At 42.1% G+C, this 20,544-nt stretch overlaps 1 long non-coding RNA gene across 1 annotated transcript in view; it reads right to left on the reverse strand.

Annotated features, from left to right (window-relative positions):
* Positions 1–20,544, reverse strand: part of LOC111165682 (uncharacterized) — a 144,552-nt gene that overhangs the window by 44,290 nt on the left and 79,718 nt on the right. The gene's annotated exons all lie outside the window — the stretch shown is intronic.

Here is a 20,544-nt window from a genome sequence, read left to right on the forward strand (position 1 = left end):
GCACGCTGCAAGTATACACTTGCTTTTGCATACAATCTTAGGGCTTAATGGATCCCTTGAAGCCCATCCCTGGTTTCTAGGTTAAGAACTCATGCTCTAGTTGCTCACTCATACTTATAAAACCCACAAGATATTGATATGTGAACTAGAATGCTAAATTATTAATTCATGAAGAAGAAATAATGTCAAGTGAACTAAAACCCTTGCATTGGCCAATCAGCTCATTATCTTGCTATACAAAAGCTACATGAAAAGCCAAAGCACAATTAAAACTGAGAATGGAATCATAGCAAAGGGAATTAGAGAATAGTCTTAATAGCTCTTGTCGCCAGACTATGACGGTCTGATGCATCAGTTTCCGTTGAGAAGTACCCCTGCCAAGGATGCTGGAACAGTCAATCCAGGCCCTCTGCTGTGGACAGTTCTTGATGTTTGTTCTCTTTGCTTTCAGACACAGTGAAGGCTAATCTCCTTCTATTATCATTCTTGATAAATAAAGGTACAGTACAAGCAGTTAGACCCCCGCATGCAGACATGAGAATTTCCTTACACTATACCTAGTCTTTCTATATATATAGAATATCTATATCTATGTCTATTATCTGTCTATCTATCTATCTATTTATGTATCTAGTCTCCTCATATATAAATTCCAGTTTAGGGTGGGTTTGTTGTGTTAATTTTTCATAATTTCCTTTCAGGAGGGATCTTTGTTCAAATTCAGGAGGTACCTTACTGTCCCCCACCTTTCCCCTACCTCCAATCCATGATGGCTCCAGAAGAAAGGGATCCATTGTTTCCTTTCTCCTTCCTTCCTTCCTGTCTCTTTCTCTCTCTCTTTCTTAAATAACTTTTAATTTTGAAATAGCTTAAGATGTAAGTACAAGAAATTTCAAAAGTAGTACATAGAGTTCCCACATACCTTTCACCCAACTTTTCCCAATGAAAATACCTTACATAACCACAGCACAGGTCAAAACCAGGGAATTACATTGGTATAATATAAACTCAGGAATAGACCTTAGATTTCACTAGTTTTTGTGTTTTTTTAATAAATTTATTTATTTTATTTTTGGCTGCGTTGGGTCTTCTTTGCTGCTCGCGGGCTTTCTCTAGTTGCGGCGAGCAGGGGCTACTCTTCGTTGCGGTGCACGGGCTTCTCATTGCGGTGGCTTCTCTTGTTGTGGAACACAGGCTCTAGATGCGCGGGCTTCAGTAGTTGTGACACATGGGCTCAGTAGTTGTGGCTCGCGGGCTCTAGAGTGCAGGCTCAGTAGCTGTGGCACACGGGCTTAGTTGCTCCGTGGCATGTGGGATCTTCCTGGACCAGGGCTCGAACCGGTGTCCCCTGCATTGGCAGGAGGATTCTTAACCACTGCACCACCAGGGAAGCCCAATTTCATTAGTTTTTACATGTATTCTTTATGTGCGCACGCGTGTGTGTGTGTGTGTGTGTGTGTGTAGTTCCATGATATTTTAATACACATGTAGACTGAGAAATGAACACCACAATCAGGATACCACAAAGAAACTCCCTTGTGTTACTCCTTAGCAGTCAGTAATTTTCTTTTATAAATACTCCATTTTCAGTGTTAGAAATCTTAGTCCAGCAGACTTTTGCTATTTCAGGCACCTGAAGTTCTTATGCAAATGACCCTGAGGGACAGCAGTTGTGACCTCGCCAATCCCTTTCCCTGGGGAGTAAACACATTCACTATTACCAAGGCCTCAATGGCAACTTTTAGACCCAAATTGTCTTGAGTTTCATTTCTTTTCTTTTTTTTTTTTTTTTTTGCTATACGCGAGCCTCTCACTGTTGTGGCCTCTCCTGTTGCGGAGCACAGGCTCCGGACGCGCAAGCCCAGCGGCCATGGCTCACGGGCCCAGCCGCTCCGCGGCATGTGGTATCTTCCCGGACCGGGGCACGAACCCGTGTCCCCTGCATCGGCAGGTGGACTCTCAAGCATTGTGCCACCAGGGAAACCCATCTTTTTTTTTTTTTTTTTTGGTTAAGCCACTAAGTTCGTGATAATTTTTTTTCAGCAGCAATGGAAACTGATATACACCATTAATTATGATGTTAGGTGTGGCTTTTTCGTAGATGCCCTTAGTCAGGAAGTTCCTTTTTTATCTTGAGTTTGTTGAGTGTTTTTATCACAAGAGGGTTTTGGATTTTGTTAAGTGCTTTTTTGGCATCTACTGAGATGATCATGTGGTTTTTATCTTGTATTCTATTGATATGGTATATTATATTAATCGAATTTCACATGTTATATACACTTTGCATTACTGGAATAAATCCCACTTGGTAATTAATCCTTTTTATAAGTTGCTGGATTCAGTTTTCTAGTACTTTGTTGAGGATCTCTGTACGTATATTGGTCCATAGTTTTCTTTTCTTTAGATGTCTTTGTCTTTGATATCAGGATAATACTGGAGTCACGGTGAAACCATTTGACTCAGATTGGGACTTGAACCCATGGTCTTTTAACTGAGATCACACACTTGGTCTCAGGACTTAATGAAGCCCAGGTTCTTGATGTCTCATTGCAGAAAGAATTCAGTGAGAGACAAAGTGATAGGTAAGAAGTGGGTTTATTTAGAGAGAAACACACTACACAGACAGAGAGTGGGCCATCTCAGAGGCGAGAGCGGCTTGAGTTTCATTTCTGAATCTCTGAATATTTTCTGTCTTTGAGCAAATTTTTTAATGTATATTCCTGCTAATACGTAAAGTCCAGTAGGATTTTTGAAAGTTAGGATTTCTGACCAAAATTTCTTTGACTATAGTTGCATAATAAAAAATGTCTTAAATCTGTGAGATGTGTTGGTATATACCTTCATACAAATCTAAACTTGTTTCCTCTGGGCTCTGAGGTTTCCTATACGTATGTCCTTCACATTGGCTTTTCACCTTGGTGAGTTGCATGTGGACACATTTAGGGCCAATGTCCTCTTATAGAAAATAACACCTGAGGTTACACTCTTCTGAAGTCTACTTTCAAGGAGTTCAGTTTCCTGGTAAATTTTCAGAGCAGTACACTGTTGTTTGCCTCAGAGTTTGCATAAGTACTTTTTCATGACCATCCCCTGAGACAGTCAAAAACTAAATGGTTATTGGAGGCAGCCCAACAAACTAAGTGTTTTAAATAAATAATGACATGTGCATATTGATTGTAACTATCATAACTGTCTATTTAAGGTCATTACAGAGAACAAAGCAATAATTCAACCCAGGACAGCATAGCCGAAACATTCTCCAGGACATAATTAATTCTTAGAATAAAAAATCTGGGAGTTGATCAAAGATAAGAGGATGCTTGTCCCATGACGTGGAGAGGAAAAAGGAACCCACAATTGGTGGTGGGAATGTAAAATGGTAAAGCCACTTTGGAAAACAGCTTGGCAGTTTACAGTTAAAAGTTAAACACAAAACTACTTGGAAATTCCACCCTTACCTAAGAGAAATGAAAATATATGTCCACACAAAGACTCAAGTGCAATTGTTCATAGCTGCATTATTCATAGACCCAAAAGCTGGAAATAACCTAACTGTCCACCAAGTAGTGAAGGGATACATAAAATGTGGTATATCCATACAATGGATGCTACTCAGAAATAAAAAAGGAATAAACTACTGACATATGTTACATCATGGATGAACTTTAATAACATCATGTTCAGTGAAATAAGTTAGACACAAGAGACCACATATTATATGATTCCATTTGCATGAAATGTCTAGAAAAGGCAAACTTATAGAGACAAATTAGATGAGTGGTTGCCTGGGGCTGGAGATGGGAACAGAATGAGGGCATAAGGGATTGTGTCGGGGAGATAGAAATGTTCCAAACTGATTTATAGTGATGTTGCACCACTTGGTAAAGTTACTAAAAATAATTGAATAGTGCACTTGAAATAGGTAAATGTTCTAATATGTAAAGTGTATCTTGAAAATGCTGTTTAAAAAAACAAAACAAAACAGGAAAGTAACCCATGTTTTTCTGGGAAACAGAAGGATCAGCTAGGGGCAAATGCTCTAGGAAACCCTGACCTTGGGAAGGGATTTTTCAAACCTCAATTTGGCTGAAGCATATGTTGCCTGTCACTCCCCAGGCCTCAGCTATCCTCACTGTATTTCTCTCTTTAGAAGGTGTTCTTCCCCTCTCGTTTCTAGTTTGAGACTAGAAACCATTTATAGTTCTGATGGGTGCATGAGTGGAAGGACCAGCACTTTTGTTGCCTCTTATACCCTCTGCTTCTCTGAATGGAAAGGGCCAGTTCCGCAGATGCCTGCCGGAAAATCTTAGTGAGAGCAAGAAAAGTTTGTCAGTCCAGTCGTAGGGTAAATCTGGCTCGAGGAAATGGGGAAGGGGGGGTCACAGGCCTGAAGAGAGAGAGTCCTGGAGACATAAGGGAGAGAAGGGGTGGATTCAGCCTACCTGATTCCCCTGGGGGGAAGGCCCAGGGGGTGTATAGGGGGCACCCAGGCCTGCAGAGAACCCATTACTCTGGGGAACCTCACACTGCGATGAGAAGCTTCCCACCTTCCAGGGACTTTTGCTGCTCTCGGTAGTCCTGTGTCACCCGTGATATACGCAAGACAGCATGGCCAGAGGAAGCTGAGTTGACCAGAGGGTAAGCAAGTGTGGTGTAGACCAGGAGAGGAGCCAGGGAAGGGGAGACACAGTCACGATGCCTGTCCAGTGTCCAGAAGAGGATAGCTTGGGCTAAGAAGTTACATAGGTTGAATAGAGTTGTAAAGTTTGCATTCATAGCTATCATTTATTAGCTCTGGGTTCTTTAGCAAATTAACCTGTAATAATGATCTATTTCTATGTACATTTTGTAGTATACTATACTATCATATTATTCTATAATTATAATTTGCCTAGGGTGGCTGCATTCAGCTGCAGGGTCAGCTGGGGGCTGAGCTCAGCTGAGATGCTGAACCAGTTGGGCCTCCCTCACCATGTGGTTCTTTTTATTCATTAGTTTGGTCTCAGAGCCTTAAAAGGAGGCTGGGTTCCAAGAAGATAAGCTCCAATGTGCAAGAATTTATCAGCGAGTCATGTTTGCTGATGGGTCATTGGCCAAAAAAAATCACCTGAGTCAGCAGGCAATCAATGTGGGACAGAAGTCTGTGAAGATGTGAATACTGGGGGGTCTGATTCATGTGGGGACCAGCAGTACAACAGTCTACCACACTTTCTAAGCCTCAGTTTCTTCATCTGTAAAATGAGGATGATAATATTTCATTTGGCTTCTTACGCAGAATAAATGAGATCATATACGTAAAGCACCTATCGAAAGGTCTAGTACTTAGTAAGTAATCAGTGGCTATTTGTTTTTATCATTATCACTAACATGGCTATTATTATCATGATTGCTATTGTACTTTCCCCTCAGATTTATCAGAGTGTCGGGAGATGTGAGAGTGAACCAGGAGGGCCTGACCTAATGTAGGAAGTCAGGAAAGACTTCCTTGAAAAAATGAATTTCTTTTTAAAATTTTATTTATTTTTGACTGCGTTGGGTCTTGGTTGCTGCGCGTGGGCTTTCTCTAGTTGCGGCGAGCGGGGGCTACTCTTCGTTGTGGCGTGCAGGCTTCTCATTGCGGTGGCTTCTCTTGTTGTGGAGCATGGGCTCTAGGCATGCGGGCTTCAGTAGTTGTGGCTTGCGGGCTCTAGAGTGCAGGCTCAGTAGTTGTGGTGCACGGGCTTAGTTGCTCTGTGGCATGTGGGATCTTCTTAGACCAGGGCTTGAACCCGTGTCCCCTGAATTGGCAGGCGGATTCTTTTTTTGTTTTGTTTTGTTTTTTTGCGGTACGTGGGCCTCTCACTGTTGTGGCCTCTCCCGTTGCGGAGCACAGGCTCCTGACGCGCAGGCCCAGCGGCCATGGCTCACAGGCGCAGCCGCTCTGCGGCATGCGGGATCCTCCCGGACAGGGCACGAACCCGTGTCCCCTGCATCGGCAGGCGGACTCTCAACCACTGCACCACCAGGGAGGACCTGGCAGGCGGATTCTTAACCACTGCACCATCAGGGAAGTCCCTGAGAAAATATTTCAACTGAGGTCTGATAGATAAATAAAAATTTACTAGGCTAAAGACATGGAAGCAGCCTAAGTGTCCATCAACAGATGAATGCATAAAGAAGATGTGGTGTATATATATATGATGGAATATTACCCAGCCATAAAAAAGAATGAAATAAGGCCATTTTCAGCAACATGAATGGACCTAGAAATGATCATACTAAGTGAAGTAAGTCAAATACAAGTATCATATGATATAACTTATGTGTGGAATCTAAAAATAGTACAAATGAACTTATTTACAAAAAAGGAAACAGACTCACCAACATGGAAAACACTGGAGTTTTTTTATGGTTACCAAAGGGGAAGGGGAGGGAGGGGTATATTGGGAGTATGGGATTAACAGATGCACACTACCATATATAAAACAAATAAACAACAAGGACCAACCAGGAAACTATATTCAGTATCTTGTAATAAACTATAATGTAAAAGAATAAAAAAATATATAGCTATATAGATATATAAATGTATAACTGAACCACTTTGCGGTACACCTGAAACTAACACAGTGTTGTAAATCAACTATAGTTCAATTAAAAAAATTTACTAGGCTAAAGGAATCCATGGGGAAGAGCATTCCAGGAGAGGGAACAGTGTGTGCAAAGGCCCTGAGGTTGGGTGGGGGGGAGTATGTAGCAACTACCACAGCCATGAAAACAGCTGATTATACAATGTTAGCATTGTAAACTTAGAGATATTTCCAGGGTGTTATGAACAGGTCCACCTTTAACATTTGCAGGGCCTGGGGCAAGAGTATAAAGAAAGGCCCATAGACTAAGTATTTAAAATTATAAAACTAGCTAACAAACTATCAATACAATATGTTCTATCCTCCTACCTTATCCTCCTACCCCTGGCTTCCCAACCCCAGCTCCATCCTGAACCCTGAGGGTTAGGTGCACATGCATGAGGACCCCTCAGATTGCATATCCAAGCTTCTCCCCAGCAGCAAATAGCCATTGCCCAGCCATCTCTCAGCACCCCTCAGGGTGTGTTTGCCAGCTCTGTGGTCCACTTTCAGGATGGACCTAGTCTGGAGAGCTGTAGATCATTCAAGGAACATTCTGGAATCTTGAGTACCCAGAATATGGTCCAGGAGGGAAGGTCCAGTCTCTGAATGGGCACATCCCTTTGGTCCATGGGTTGTTTTTCCTGTAAGGAGGGGCCAGTCAAAAGAAGGGTCAGAGGGGAACCCCTAAAACACAGGCCCAGGCTTGGGCCCCTCACACCCACAATAACACTGGTTAATGGGACCTAGGGAAAATAAGTGAGGCCACGGGAGGGGAAGGCTTCCTGGTGGAGGAAATGCCCAAGCCCAATATCTTCCAGCAGAGGAAGCATCTGCTTCAAACTTGAAGTACATGACATAATAGATCTAATGTCCCTTGAAATCAAATATGAAATGTTACAAGCAGGTGGCAGATGTTTTAGCTTTGGTTAAGGCATTTCTCTTTTAACTCTTTTATTTGGCAAGATTGCAAGTATTCTGATCAATTGCAATTTCAGTGAAGTCTTACTCTACTAGGCTCAAATATGGCTTAGGGAAGAGCAGAGGGGTCTGTCCACTCATTTCTAAGTTGTTATCATGTGGATAAGAGAGATTTTTTAATTTAAGGGCTTAACTATGAAAACTTTTTTAGTGACTCATACAATGAGATTTAAATGCAGCCCTTAGTGTGAAATACCCATTTGCTAAGAGTGGAAAGGGGGAAAATATGATTGGGTAAACACAGATTGGAATGCAGAAATGTGAGCCCTGACACATCCTTTCCCTTCCAACGAAATGCTGACCTAGGGCAATCATTCACCCACGCCCCTCTCATCCCCAAATTAGCTGTCCTTGAGATTTAAGCACTAGAATTCTGATAGATGGAAGGATCGGTTCTAATATTTATTTATTTGCCTATTTTACTGTGAAAATGAGAATTGTGCCTTTGTTTGTGGAAGTCCAAGGGTGGGGAGGATTAAATGCACTAAAGAGAGCCAGGAAACCTTACATTTTTAAATATAGCAAGCTCGGTCATTTGGCCCAAGGGGAAATAGCAATGTCAGGAATGAGCTACTAATTACCAGCAACATCCCAGAAGGGAGGCGAGGAGAGTTCGATTTCGTGGTGAAAGGGGCTTGGGGGCAAAGGCGTGTGACCCACGGGTGGTGTCTCCTCAGCAGCCTCGTCCAAGAGTCTTTGCAAGAACAGGGCAGCCTCTTAGGGAATTTGTTCCTAATTCTTCCTGCCCCATGCAAATCCCAACAAGAAAGGAATAATATAAAGGTAGATGAGGCCAAAATATCTGCGACAGAGGAGAAGGGGCCGGGGGTGGGGGGAGGGAGGTGAACCCCAAAGTTGCCAATTTGGAAGACTGGGAGAAAAGGCACACCCATACATCAATATTCAATTTAGGGAGAGTTTATTATTATTGTTATTATTATTATAACTATGTTATCAATAGTGAATTTTTACTGAGTGCTTACTATGTGCTTGGCAGTGGTAAAGTTTATAAGTGTTGGTTCTATGAGGGATATACACACCCTATGAGGAAAGTGATATTATCCCGTTTTACAGCTGAAGACAAAGAGGCTTAAAGGGGTTGGGTCCAGGATGGTAGAGAAGATGATGGATTCATTTTGGATAGAGTGAATCAGTTCTAAAGACTGTCAAAAATGAGAAATTGAACCTGGAGGGTGGAGGCAGGGCAGGCAGGGGGGAGAAGGTCATGTAGATCTCCACTGTATACCTTTTTTAATATTTTGAATTTTGAAGCAAATGAATATGCAGGCTATCTGTTCAATACATAAATAAAAATGCAAAAACAACAAAAAATCAGAAATTGATGTTAGGAAAGGTCAGGACTGAAAAAGTAGCTTCGAGAGTCAGGTGGTGTTGAAGACAAGGGTGTGGCTGTGAGTGGAAAACCTTCAGTGATAGGAACCCAGTAGTAACCAGTAAACCAAGAATGGGAGAGATTTTTGTCTGTTTGTTGTTTTTAATCAGCCAATCAGAAGCAAACTTAACACTCTCTTAGGTCACAGCTTAAGGGCTCTTAACAGACAAGAGTTAACTCTGAGTTGGTAGAAGTACTTAGAAGGCATTAGGAGAGATTCTTACCGCCTGAGTAATCCAGGAAACATTTATCCTGAAGAGAAGGCTGAGGCAAACTTTTCTAAAGGTACTAATAGAAACTCTCCGGAATGATTCACAGCCCCATTCTTCCTAGAAGTAACTGGTTCAAGCATTTTAGTAAGAGGCCAAGAAAGATAAGCCACTGCGTGGAACTTAATTATGCATCACTTGGTTTCTTTGATGTTTCCTGAACTAAGTAGGATTATTAAATGTTTTATGTTTAATCTGTACCTATTGCAAGCAGAGGTTGGGTCTAAATGCCCAGGAGAACTATTTCTCCAAAGTTCCAGCACTTCCAGCTTCCTGGCCAGCCCTTTGTCAGCACCAAATCAATGATGAATGAACTGGGAGAGGGGAGGTGCCTTTTCTGAGAAAGGGTTGTCCTCTGTAGGAGAGACAAATGAGAACCACAGAACATCAGCTAACATTAGGCTAATAGGGACCTTGGAGATGACTAGGGCAGTGGTTCTCACACCTGAGCATGCATCAGGATTTCATGGAGGACTTGTTAATACACAGGCTCCATCCCCAGAGTTTCTGATTCATGTCTGGGATAGGACCTGAGAATCAGCATTTCTAATGACTTCCAGATGATGTTTTATTTCATCACACCTTGAGGCCCACCGAACTAGTATAATCTCTTCATCTTACAAACAGAAAACCAAAGCCCAAAGCGTATAAATAACTTGTCCTAGGTTCCCTAGTTAATGGCAGAGCTAGGATTAGAATCTTAATCTCTCTCTTTCCCTCATCTCTAAATTTTCAGCATGTATTTCCTAAAAGTAAAAACACTCTCTTTCGTAACCAGAGTACAATTACAATATCAGGAAATCAACATTAAAACAATATTATAAACAATCTACAGACCTTATTCAAATTTTGTCAATTGTCCCACTAGTGTCCTTTATTGGACCAGGATCCAATCCAGAGTCACACAAATTTAGTTGTGATGCCTCTGCAGTTTGCTTTAATCAGGAAAAATTCCTCAGTCTATCTTTGTTTTTAGGACCTTGATACTTTTGAAGAGTACAGGCCAGTTATTTTGAAGAATGTCCCTAGATTCGGGCTGTCTGATGGTTTTTCATAACTAAATTCAAGTTCTGCTGTTTCAGCACAAATAGCACACCTTCTCAGAGTATCATGTCAGGAGGCACATGAGGTCCATTTTTCCATTTCTAATGATAGGAACCTTGATCCCTTGTTTAAGATGCAATCTGGTGGTTTTTCCCATACTTCACCCGCTGATTTTATCATCCATGAATGATTTGTACCTGAAGCAACTGTTACTGTGGTGGTTGCAAAGTGGTGACTCTAATTCTATCCTTTCTCCTACATGTATTAGTTGGATTCCTACTGTAAGGAAAAGTTTCCCCTTCTCCCCTGTTCATTCATTCATTCATTCATTCATATCAGTATGGACTCACTCATGGATTCTTTTTTATTCTAGAATCCATATGTCTTAACACCTAAGTCCACTCTCTTTCCACTCTAGGGCCCAGCTGCTTATAATAGCATTATTTCAGAGATGACTTCTTAGTTTATCACATTGGTTCAAAAACCGAATTGAAATTTTATTCAGACCATAGATTTTATGATAGGTCTCCTCTTTCATGACAGTACAGGTTCCAAGCTAGAGCCTAGGAATATCAACAGTCTTAAGAGTACTACCGCTGTTGCTCTGGGTCATATTTTCCAGGGTCATAATAGCAATTTAAATTTTTTGCCTTAAAGCAATGCCTTCATCATTTCCCACCCACCTTAATTCGTCTTAGGCCATGTGTGTAAGGAGTCTAACCATGCTCATATTATGGTCCTTGAGCTAAAGGAGGATCCCATCCTTGAACTCAGAGAATGGGAGAAGGGTAGGCAGAGCTGGTCATGGCCAAACCTAGGTTTCTAAGAAGGAAAAAACTGCTTTAGTTGGCAAGTTCTCTCTTTCCTGGTCCTCCCACTCCATTGTCCCTGGGGTGCCTGAAGGAGGGACATTTGACTTGCGTTTGTACTTGGTTGTATAAGTCTGAAGGAGAATGCCAACTCACAAGTCAATATTTGCCATTTTTGACTACTAACTACATGATTTTAAAAAAAACGAAAACAAGACTTTACCACATCCTTGATTTCACCATAATGTCATTGTGCAAGAAAAATAAATCAGCTATTTAGCAGAAGCAAGATATGATTTTTTAAAAAAAACCTAAGTGCTTTTTGTTTTTAGAAACAAATATAGCTGACTCAGAACCATAAAGAAATGAAAAATTTCATTTTGGGGTACACATACCTCTGTTCTCTAAGATGTATTCTAAGGGAAATTCCTCTCAGAATTTAGCCACTTATAACCAGTATTAGAATGCTCTGGGAATAAGAACTCAAACTGAACCAGGTTGAGTTGAAATGTCTAACGCAGTGGTTCTCAAACTATGGTGATACTGCCCCATGAAGGGGCATTTGGTGGAGGGTGGATGTGTTTTTCTGGTTGTCACAATCAGTAAGGTCGGGGTGCTACTGGCATTTAACATGCAGGTGCCAAGATGATAAACATCCCGCCATGCATGGGACAGTTCCATACGCACGAGTTGCCCTGCCCAAAATACCGATAACACCCATGGAGAAACAATCAAAGAGCTTTCCCAGGAATTTGGAATTAGACTAAGACTCCACCTCAGTATAACTGCTCTCTTGAATTGAGGAGTTGTAACCCCAAGAACTGTTGGCTGTGGACATGATTTACATAGTGGATTGGGCAGTAGAGAGAGCTCATCTACAGTGAGAGGGGACTGACAGATACGTAGATAGAAACGGGGAGAAGTGACAGAGTGAGACTCTTGCTGACACTCTGCTTCAAGCCCTTGGCTCTCTTTACACTTCAGGCCCATCTATAACCCTGTTGTTGGTTTCTGTGACACCCTGTTGCTTGCAAACAAGGGTGTTAACTTCGGAGAAACTGCCATCTTCCGTCACCTGGATGAGCAATGGAGAAAGCTAGTGTGTCCGGGCCAAGAGGGAGGCATCCATGCACCACTAGATGCTGCCTGAAGGCCTTAAGCTTCCTGGTCAGCTACTGCTGGACCAACCAAATGTGGCCTGAGAGGTGGGTGCTAGGAGATGGGTCTCTCCAGAAACTGCATTGTGACCGGAGGGGGCAGGGCAGTTCCAGAAGAGGAGGAAGTGCTGGACAGCAAATTGTACAAGAGTTCACAGCATCCCCAGTAGAAGGTCAGCCCAGACTGAGACTGGAACTTCTTAAATCTCTCCATGGAAAGGACCAGCATGAGTTTGGATTAGGTGAGCCTGTTTAATGTAGACCTGACTGCCAGGAGGTTACAGCTATGGATTAGGGGTCAGTTAGGAAAATAGCTCCCAGCTGAAAACAGGAAATTCACTTTCTTTAAAAGGAAAACAAAATCTCTCACACTCAAGGGAAAACATCTCTTAAAATGCTAGCCTTGGTTTCTTAATTAGCTTTTTATCTACTCAAGTAGGATACTCAAGTTTGTGTTGAAGATTGTAGGTTTCATTTCTGTTACTATTAGAACTCCATGAGATAGAGGGGGAAGTGGTGGTTTCGTGGTGTATTTCTGTGGGCCGCTGCTTCATTTCTTGGCTGTAGTTTCTTTAGCTTTTTGAAAAGAGAGATCACAGAGGGAAAATATAATTCCAAGAACTTTGGGGTTTGCTAGCCTACAAACCATTTAACAATGATAAAGGTATGGTTCGGGAGGGGCAGTTGTCATTTTCACCTGCCATTTCCAGGCAGTGAGTATAGACAGATGAAGGAAATGTGGTACATGACATTGTGTTCTGGGACGTGGCTTGGGTTGTGAGATCTGAGATTTTCCCTGCAAGGCTTCCATCCCAATCTTGCTTTTCTTGGATTTCAAAGACAATGCTGGGATTCCCTTGATTGATCATCAACGCTTTTCACCCGTGATTTTACCCTTGTTACTTCCCACCCAGCATTCCCTTAAGAGTCCTCTCATTCCTACACCTGTCAACATAGGATTAGCTTCAGAACCGATTGCTTTAAAACATGCATCTTTCAAAAAATGTATCTCACTTTCAGGAATGGAAGCAATTTTAAGAACAAGGCAAAAATCAAGTCGTGTGAAATACTCATCTGATTAAACCCCTACAGCTGTCTAAAGGAAGATGTTTCTTACGTTAAAATGTCTTCAGCAGCAGAATTTTACCAATTCGGTCATTCTTGTTATTCAACCCTTCCAAGCCCAAAAAGCTCTAGACTGACAGGTAGAAAATAGTACCTGACACATGGAGGGCAATCAGTAAATGTTAGTTGAATTGAATTGAAGCCAAGCCTGAGTTCTAATCCTATTTGTGCTATCAGTTATCAGGGTGAGCTGGGCCTTGCTTTTTGCATTTGTCATAGGGGAAGATTAAAGGACTATCTTATCTGTAAGGTCTCTTGCAACTCTAAAATCTATGAGAAATAAAATGTTTTGTAGTGCAGTTAGTATTCTGAGCCATTTCTCAAGGATTTTGTCTAACTTTTTGAGAGTTAGTTACATTATTGACCCCTGTGCCCCTGTCCAGTTTGCTTATTACATGCTCAGTGGCCTTCTCTCTGATCCATGAATAGGCCAGGTTCTCCTGCCCCTGAGAAATTGCTCTTGCTGTTCCCTCTGTCTGGGTTGCTTTCCTCCCACACTCTGCAAGGTTGGTTGCTCCTCAGCACTCGGGCCTCAGCTGAAATGTCATCTTCTAAGAAGTCTTTCCCGACGACTTGAATATCTCCCCAAGCCTGACACTCTCTATTACATCATCCTATTTATTTCTATGCAGTGCTTATTACAACTTATCTTTATCTTATATGTTTACTGTTTGTTTTAACTCCCTCCCCCTAGACTACAAGCTCCACAAGGGCAGGAAACTGTCTATATTCTTTTTCAATATGCCTTCAGAACCAGGCTTCCAGGAACCCATATACATATAACGCCTTTTCCAAAATAGAAGAGGCTGCCTCTTCCTCTGAGAAGCCCCAGCCCCTTGCTGGGCACCTGGCTTGGTGAGCCAGGCACGGGATGGATTTCAGCCCTTCCTAGTCCCTTCACCAGGTACCATTGTTCAGTGAACAACCTACACAACTGTGTGCACTCTCTCTGCCTAGCACCATGCAAAGTGCCTGCAGATAACAGAAACATGTTAGTTGGATGAATAAATCAACTTTATTGAGGTTTAATTTACTTACAATAAAATGCACCATTTTAAGTGTTCAGTTCAATGGATTTTGATAAATGCATGTATGCAGGTAACCACTACTGCAGTCAAGATATAGAAATTCCATTACCCTAAAAATTTCCCTTATGTCCTTTTGCAGTTGTCTCGCCTCCCACACACCCCACCCCACCCTACCAACCTCAAGCAATCATTGAATCTTTTCATGGTATTTAGTTACATCTCGCCTCTTTGCAAAAGAATTTTTTAAAATAATATTTATTGACTTATTTATTCGGCTGCACTGGGTCTTAGTTGCAGCCTGTGGGATATCCCCTGACCACGGATCAAACCCAGGCCCCCTACATTGGGAGGGCAGAGTCTTAACCACTGGACCACCAGGGAAGTCTCTGCAAAAGAATTTGAAACTGACCTTAAAAGGGAATAAATATATCAAGAGCAATAAAAGGGAAGGAATAAAGAGGAGAAAGCAAGATTAACAGGCACAAGGGAGATATCCCAACTATAAGGGTCGTAGAGCATCTATGAGTGACCTTGAAGGCTGAGGCTTAGCTGTAGCCTCCTTATAAGCCAAGACAAGGAGGGAAAAGTTGTACTTCAATTATCATCTGAGAGGAAGAAGCATTTCATTCATCTCAGGGGAGATGAACTTTCCCTAGCACAAAGATCTGAGATATTCCTCACTTGGGTTACCAGATAGAAGTTTTTGGAGCATACTCTGAATGGCATCTTCAATGAGAGTTTCATAGCAAATGCAGTAGGGATAGTCACATGTCTATTTTGTCCAGATAATCTTCCATAAACATTCCTATAGCAAATATTAGCCCTAAATAAGATGATCTCACTGGGTTTTTTCAGAAAAGTGGGATAGTAAACAATTCAAAAGTATCTTCTCTAGTGAGATCTGGAACTCAGGAATCCTTTGCTGTCATGAGCAGAGCATTTGCTTTGAAACCCAGATGGGCAGGTAGGAGGGTTAATGCCCAGCTGTAAAACTTTAAAGGGCTTGGCCAGGATCCCTGTTTTGATCAAAGGCCTCCCCATCCCTGCCTGGAGCTGTGCTGTGAGCGGGGGATACGTCTGAAAAAAAGCCAGGATTTTCTCAAGGAATAAGTTTTGGAGCTGAGCCAACATGAGCCATGGCTCCGATGAGATGCCAAATGTCTGCGTAGTAGAACGTTCAAACACTAGAAATTGAAAGATATTGTGGGCAAGTGTCGACAGCTTCTCACTGCAGCCACAGAAATTTCTTTGTAATGTCCTTGGGAGACTGAGTTCTAAGCCACCTCATACTTGCCTGTTGATGGGTTAGAGAGGCCCTGAAGTTAATACCCTCTTTCCTACTGGGTTCGAATCAACTGAGAAATAAGACAAAGGGGGTCAAGCAAATGGGAGCTAAAGTAATCTGTTCTGGGGAAATGCGCCTGGTGTCTGTGGGCAAGTGAATTTTCCAGGTCTGAACCCCAGAATCAGGCAGCCTTTCACACCCCATCATAGGCAATACCTGGCCAGCACAGGCTTCTGTAAGAAGTGGGACAAGGAGGAACTGATAACATCTGGTCCCTAATGTGAATTTGCTCCCAATGGGGGGAGGGAGAAAGAGGAAGGGGCTAGGCACCACCACCTCCCATTCATCCTCCAAACTCACCAGCCAGTTGTTCCCTTCCTCTGGGCTACCAGAATAATTTATTCCCAATTTATTTGTCTGTTGGGACAAATTAGACACAAAAGTACCACGGAAGGGCTTGAAGGCATGTTGTGGACTTGTTTGATATTATTTAAATGTTGGGGGCTGCCTTCTCAAGACAGCAGTCTTTGTGCAGCATCTTCGGAGGCTGAGGTTAAACCATTCTTTTTGAAAATAAGTAGCTACCAGCATTCTTTTCTTTCTACTTTTTGACTATACCTGCAGTTAATTTTGGCAGAGGGTGTGTCTATGTTATCTGAAAGTGGTCTCAGCCATTAAGATCTATATTAAAAGAAAGAGGAAGCGGGTGGGTCCCAGTGCACCTTTGTTTTACACCACTTAACACTCACTTGTTCCTTCAAGGTCATGCTTTTCACTCCTTGATTTGGGGGCTGGTATTTCGAACAAGATTTTGCTAGAGCACTAAGAACAGTGATCTTGACATATTCATGTTGTGGGATCTGCAGATGGTCCTGCTCAGTGGAGTGCTGGTAAAGGCATGAAAAAAAGACTCCCTGAAATAAAGCAATTCTGATTTATAGTGTTTTCTGTCGTATTCTCCAATTTCTATGGGGTAAAGTCTCCCTCCATGGTTGGTTTCAAGATACCAATGTGGCATCATCAAACACAGAGTTGGGAAGAGGCACACCATCTTATGGTATTTCCACCAAACAGATATAATAGACCCAAATAATCTCAAGAGAATAGATAATATATGTTAGTTTTTTTTAAGCCAGTAAAATAATTAGGAAGTGATACATTTTGAGCATTTATTACACTTGTTTTTCATATAATTGTAAGTTTATATAATTTAATTTGTAATAATGGTTGCTTTTAACAAATTAGCTCAAAAAATTCCTGAAATTTAAGGATCACTTCTTGTAAGCTGGTACATGCCAGCTCCAGCACATCACTGGTTCTGATTAACATAATTAAAAGCCAAAAAAAGATCAGCATCACTACGAGGGGAAAAAGTACCAATCAATGGTCAATACTGCAAAGTCTACGTTGGACAGAGCCCCAACCCTGCCATTTTTTGGGGAAAAGAGCTTCATGTTTCGATGGGCTGTCCAGCAACCTCAACGGGCCTACAGTTTTGAGAGAATAGAGAGGATTTGCCCTTTGAAGAAAATGGGATAATTTCTACTTTCAGTCAATCTAGAGAGAGGAACAATTCCACAAGGCTTAGAGCCCACCTGTCAGAACTTCGACAGTTGTGACAACAAATGTTTTGACATTTGACGTCAATTTGAGTCTTGAGCAGTTTGCAGTGTTTCAGGGATGCCTGTGGCTGATGGGGCTGATGATTGACTAGGCTGCCCAGCAAGGGAGGTGAGAGGGACACCAGGGCGGACAGGCTGTGGCAGAGTCAGAACGGACCCCCTCCTATGCTCATCAGGCCAGAGGTTAGAGCATCAGTAATCTCCCCACAAAGAAAAATCTGGAAATGTTTTCATCTCATTTTAAAGGGGACTTTTTAACCTTAAAGATAGTCAGCAAATGGAGATGATCGTATCAGAACAAGAAACTAGCATTTCCTTCTTTTTAAAAAGAAACAAGATTATTTTGTCTCTGACATACACACATGCAGAGTGGAAAGAGAGGTGTGTTTGGAGTCAGCACCCCTCCAAGCAGCTTGGAAGGGGGCAGAGCACAACCTTTAAAAGAATGACAGAGCCATGGGACGTGACAAAAACTGGTTAGAACCAACTAGGTCCAAGATGGCAGAAGATTTGACTTCCAGTAGACCTTGAGCCTCCTTATACACTCATTGTAATGCATTATTAGCATGCTAAATGACACACCCACCAGTGCCATGACAGTTCTGAGGCCGACTATAAGAGGTCAAAAAGTGGGTGGTGGCCCAATTCCTGGAAATCCCTGCGCCTTCCCCAAAATAGTTGGAATAATCCTCCCACTCATTAGCCTATGAAATTTCCCAGCCCATAAAAACTAACCAAGCCATATTTCAGGGCCTCTCGCCTTCTGAGATGGCCCACACTCCATCTATGGAGTGTGTTTCTCTCTAAATAAATCCACTTCTTCCCTATTGCTTTGTCTCTCACTGAATTCTTTCTGCAATAAGACATCAAGAACCTGAGTTTCATTAAGCCCTGAGACCAGGTGTGTGATCTCAATTAAAAGACGGCGGGGGTGGGGAACCTCCCTGGTGGTTCAGTGGTTAAGAATCCGCCTGCCAGTGCAGGGGACACGTGTTCGAGCCCTGGTCCGCGAAGATCCCACATGCCACAGAGCAACTAAGCCTGTGCACCACAATTACTGAGCCTGAGCTCTAGGGCCCGCAAGCCACAACTACTGAGCCTGTGTGCCATAACTAGTGAAGCCCGTGAGCCGCAACAAGGGAAGCCACCCACAGTGAGAAGCCCACGCACCACAACAAAGAGTAGCCCCCGCTCGCAGCAACTAGCGAAAGCCCAAGCACAGCAACGAAGACCCAACACAGCCCAAAATAAATAAATTTATATTTTAAAAAAAGACTGTGGGTTCAAGTCCCAATCTGAGTTGCACAGTTATAAAATAACCTAACCTCTGTTCCCTCCTCTGCAAAACCGGGCAGAGTGGGCTTAACGGTGTCCTGTGTCACTGTGAGGTCAGATGAGAGTGTGTGTGTCAAAGTGCCTTGCATGCTCTAAAGCACTACCAACCCTTTAAAACCAACATGCTGCCTTTGTAAAATTAAAAATTCTTTTCTTGTCTTTTTAAACATTTTCTTGCCAGAGTGTACAGGACTTTGGAATGAGAAACTTGCCTTGCAGTCCCTACTCTGTTAGCTCACTGCCCACCCTGCTGAGAACAGTCATTTCTCTGAGAGGCAACTTCCTCATCTCCAAAATCGGGGGAGAACCAGTTGATTCCCCTTAACATTCTAAAATCCCCTTCACTCTTGTCTTTCAGCTCCTCTTACTACAAGCTTTATCTGTGCTTTGACTTAAAAGCTAACTCTCAATTCTTTCCACATTTGTGAGGCCCCGTTGCTTATAAGAGGCCCTCTTCACAGGGGTAACATTTCTATCTTTGTTTTCAGACCTTGACGGAGGACAAAGAGGATGATTCTGTTTTCTCCCTCAAGTTTCTGAGTCAAACCAAGGAAAACAAACACAAAAGATCCCAAATCACAGCGGTTATATATCCCTTAATATGGTAAAGACCCTGAAAAATGACCCTGGGTTCTTCCATCAATTTGGTCTATTTGCTGAGTTCAAGGTCATTTCAGGTTCAGCAGAATGTCATGCTGTTTTTCCAGCCTTTGGACAGCAAGAGAATGCAAACCATGTTTTGTAATTAGGTTTTACACACACAGGGTTCCAAGATAAATTCAATACATATGTTCTGATTCATTCACACTTTACTCACTAAATATTCAATATCTAAGAAGGCTTCAGGGTGTTAATGAAAAATCTCACCAAAGTATTCTTTCCTTTGAACTCAGCAGTAATATTTTCCTAAGAATAAGAATGAATAATGGCCAGTAGGGTTTGTGGGTGTTTGAAACACTGCCAAAATCCCTCTTTTCTTAACTTCAGGGTTCCTTTAAAATGGATAATGTACGTAATCATAATTTTTAAAAAAATTTCTCCACATGGGGTGTGTGTGTGTCAACTATGCAGGTATGCGCCAGGAATTGTGCTAAGCACTCTACATACATTGTCACTAATGTTTATAACAATGTTTGAAGGTAGGTATTACTTCTCTTATTTATAGGCTCAGAAGGTTTTATGGTTTGCCCAAGGCCAGAGCTGACAGTCACTATGCCAAGATTCTACTGAACTCTCTCTGTTTAAATCTTCTTAGTTAATTTTGTTCAATTCAGCAAATATTTATCGAGTGCCTCTATGTGCCAGGTGCTGTCCCAAGCCTGAGAAGAAAAACAAGGAAAGACCTTGAGATGCTCCCAGTGAAGGGCTTCTTATTTTTATCCATCAGCATGTGATTGGAGAGGGAAGGTAATTGGCAGGTTTATGGGGTTGTGTCAGTTAGGATGTGTTTGACTGTAAATAACAGGAAACCCAATTCAACCTTCCTTAAACAATAAGGAAGACACACAGTGGCTGAGAATGCTAGTTATCCCCAAAGATTCATTTCCCCCTTCTACCAGAAGGACCCCCAATTTAGAACCCCAGAATAAAGACATTTTTCAGCCACACCTGAAGCTAGGTGTAGCCATGTAACTAAGTTCTGGCAATGTAAACAGTGTTACGTGTGTCTCCTGGTAAGTGACTTTCCCTTTACTCTTTCTTGCTGACTGGACTCAGCTGTGATGGCAGTAGTTGGAGCAGCCATTTTGGACTACAGGGGAAGACATTATGTGTTAAGATGGCAGAGCTACCAGATGGAAAGTATACTATCCCTGGACTATCTGCCTGGACTATTTTTTTTTAAACCTGAGAAAGAAATAACCCTTTAGCTTATTTAAGCCACTTTTCC

The sequence above is a fragment of the Delphinapterus leucas genome, chromosome 1, assembly GCF_059928025.1.
Source record: "Delphinapterus leucas isolate spDelLeu-1000000601 "Yukka" chromosome 1, BTC_Dleu_Yukka2, whole genome shotgun sequence".
Classification (NCBI taxonomy): domain Eukaryota; kingdom Metazoa; phylum Chordata; class Mammalia; order Artiodactyla; family Monodontidae; genus Delphinapterus; species Delphinapterus leucas.